Below are 3,597 nucleotides of genomic sequence, written 5' to 3'. Positions count from 1 at the left end.
TTTTGTTTTTGCACCTTATTTATCCTCCATCTCTGTATGTCTCCTCATCGCACCATGAGTGCTTCATTGAAAAACACAGAATCCGAATCGAATTAAAAACAAAATACTGTTTGAGTTGAAAATCTGCCGTAAGAAAATGGAAAATGTTGGAGACGCTTAACAGGTCAGAGAAAGGAGTTAATGTTTTGAGTTGAATCACAGTCTAAGCATACAGGGTAGGCCATTTAGGTCTGAGATGAGGAGAAATGTCTTCACCCAGAGAGTGAGCCCATGGGATTGTCTGTCACAGAATAAAACCTGAAAGAACTGCGGATGCTGTAAATCAGAAACAAAAAAACAGAACTTGCTGGAAAAGCTCAGCAGGTTTGACAGCAGTTCCGAGGAAGGGTCACTGGACCAGAAACATTAATTCTGCTTTCTCTCCCCAGATGCTGCCAGACCTGCTGAACTTGTCCAGCAATTTCTGTTTTTGTCTCTGCCACAGAGAGTAGTTGAAGTCAAAACACTTAATGTTTTCAAGAAAGAGTTAGATATAGTTATCAGGGTAAAGAGACCAAAAGGTTTGTGGAGAAAGTGGGAACAGAGTACTGAGTTGGATGATCACTGTATCATGTTGACTGGCAGAAGAAGTTTGAGGCCTGAATAGCCTGCCCCGTTCCCATTTTCTATGACTTCTTCAGAACAGGAATTCAAGCTCAATATACCCTCAACCAAACTGAGAGCACTGGCTATTAAAATTATTTAACTTTTATTTTAACCTGAAAATATTTATTATACTTAGAACGGCATGGTGGCTCAGTGGTTAGCACTGCTGCCTCACAGCGCCAGGGACCCGGGTTCAATTCCACCCTCGGGCGACTGTCTGTGTGGAATTTGCACATTCTCCCCGTGTCTGCGTGGGTTTCCCCTGGGCGCTCCGGTTTCCTCCCACAGTCCAAAGATGTGTAGGCCATGCTAAATTGCCTGTAGTGTTCAGGGATGTGTAGATTAGGTGGGTTATAGGGGGATGGGTCTGGATGAGATGCTCTGAGGGTCAGTGTGGACTTGTTGGGCTGAAGGGCCTGTTTCCACACTGTAGGGATTCTATAATCTATGATGATCACATGGTCGCCTTGGTATATTATGAATGAGACCCAGTCTCTGGGTCACACAAGGTAAAGGATGTCATCCCATTGCCTTGTTTGTACTAAACAGAACTCACAGCAGTAGCACACAGATCAACATGATTCCACCTTCCGGAGTAGAGAGCAGCCCAGTGTTCTATGGAGCTGTTAACCATCCTCAATACATCTGCATCAGAGAGAGTGTGTCTAACTCACTTTGAACAATAGCTGCATAAAGAAAACAGCCTGGTTCAAAATATCCAGTAAATAAAATACATGTTGATCACTTGATGATAGAGGTTTAGGTTGAAATGACCCACATACATGAAGCACCACACAATTGATTCCTTGGTTACAAGCTCAGGGCAGACAGGACATGTGACATATTATTCACTGAGCCACTGAGCACATATAATGTACAGTTCTGTTAAGTTGTGAAACTCTGCTTGTTATGGATCTAGCGCAGAGCTGCTAGGTTACAAATTGGCTGCTCCCAATTATAGTGCCTCTACAGATAGCATCATTTTGAGTTTTAGTGCCTCTTGAGATATCTAATAATAGCACCCACTCAGATAGCGTCAGATCCAATTAGAAGTCCCCCTCACATAGCACCACTCCCAGACATACGTCTACTTCAGAGCGAATATTCCCAATGAGAGTGCCACTTTAGACAGCATCACTTCATGCTCTAGTTGTCTTTGAAACAGAGGCATGCCCAATTATCCAGCCCTTCAGGCAGTACCATTACCAATTAGCATTAAGTCCAGATAGAAATCATCCTTTTTCATTCTTTCACTGATGTGGTGTCATTCGCAAAGACAAGCTCTTGATTGAATGGTTTGAAGGAAGTGCTGGTGTTGGAGGGGGTCCACAGGAGGTTCACAAGAATGATCCCAGGGATGAAGGGCTTCTTGCATGAGGAGTGGTTGAGGACTCTGGGTCTGTCTTTGATGGAGTTGAGAAGGATGAAGGGAGTTTTGATTGAAATTTACAGAATACTGAGAGGCCTGGAATAGAGTGGACTTAGTGAAGGTGTTTCCACTAGTAGGAGAGACTAGAACTTGAGGGTACAGCCTCAGAAATGAAGGGTCAGGCTCTTTAGAACTGAGATGAGGAGGAATTTCTTCAGCCAGAGGGTGGTGAATCTGTGGAACTCATTGCTGTAGAGGGCTGTGGAGGACAAGTCATTGAGTGACTTTAAGGCAGAGATAGGTAGGTTCTTGATTAGTAAGCGGATCAAAGGTTACGGGAGAAGGCAGGAGAATGGGACTGAGAAACATTATTGAATGGTCGAGCAACTCAATGGGCTGAGTGGCCTAATTCTGCTCCTATATGTTATGGTCTTGTTGTCTAATTCAGGAAGCACTCGAGAGTTTACCACATTACTGAGGGTCTGGAGTTACTAATAGACTAGACTGGTAAGGACAGCAGATTTCCTTCCCTAAAGGGCATTAGTGAACCAAACTATTTTTTTAAACAGTAGTTTCATGGTCACAATTACTGAGATTGGCTTCCAGACTAAGTTCACTTCATTAAATTCCTTAGCTGATGTGGTGGCATTTCAACTCACATCTCCCAGATTCATTGTTCAATCTCTGAACTGCTAGCCCAGTGATATGTCCATTATGCTACCATACCCTTAACTACCCATCCCAGCTTAGATACTCCTTTGTATAGCATCACCGGTTTATTGCTCAAGACAGGAGGCACACCATGAGGATATATCCTTGATTTTGTTCTCTGCGGCAAGGCGCTAGATTCACAGAATTACAGAATTGTTACAGCACAGAGGAGGCCATTCAGCCCACTGTACCTGTACTGGGTCTCCAAATGACGATCTTGCCTTGTGCCACTCTGCCTTCTTCCCGTAACTCTGCTGATTCTTCCTTTTCAAGAAAACATCTAATTCCTGACAGAAAGTCTTAACTTAACCTGTACCACCACACTCTCAGGCAGTACATTCCAGACCGTAACCACTCGCTGCATGAACAAAGATTTTCCTTATGTCACTTTTATCTGTTTGTTAAATATCTGTGCTTCACGATCATTTCACAAGTGGGTATATTCTCCCCCTTTTTCACTCTGCCCGGACAGTTCATGATTTTGAACACATCTTATTAGCATTCTCCTCTCCAAGGAAGACAGTCCCAGTTTTTTTCAAGTTTTTTCCACAACTGGAATTCCTCATGTCTGGAATGATTCTATAAATCTCTTCTGCATTCTATCCAATGCTTTCACATCTTTCCTAAAGTGTAGTGCACAGAGCAGGAGCAATATTCCAGCTGAGGCCAAACTAGTGTTCTTAAATCACTTCAAAACAACCTCTTTACTTTTGTACTCCCCGTCTCCGTTATCAAAAGCTAGGTTATTAAAATGTTAGACAACAAGGTGCAGGGCTGGATGAACACAGCAGGCCAAGCAGCATCATAGGAGCAGAGAGGCTGACGTTTCGGGCCTAGACCCTTCATCAGAAAAGGGGGAGGGGAAGGGGGTT

General features: G+C 43.5%; 1 protein-coding gene across 3 annotated transcripts in view; it reads right to left on the bottom strand.

Moving 5' to 3' along the window:
• The window catches only part of sema3fb (sema domain, immunoglobulin domain (Ig), short basic domain, secreted, (semaphorin) 3Fb), a 239,239-nt gene that overhangs the window by 2,789 nt on the left and 232,853 nt on the right, over positions 1 to 3,597 (bottom strand). The window lies entirely within an intron of this gene.

The sequence above is a fragment of the Rhincodon typus genome, chromosome 16 (assembly GCF_021869965.1).
Source record: "Rhincodon typus isolate 14 chromosome 16, sRhiTyp1.1, whole genome shotgun sequence".
Lineage (NCBI taxonomy): Eukaryota > Metazoa > Chordata > Chondrichthyes > Orectolobiformes > Rhincodontidae > Rhincodon > Rhincodon typus.
This window is presented reverse-complemented; position numbering and strand designations above follow the sequence as displayed.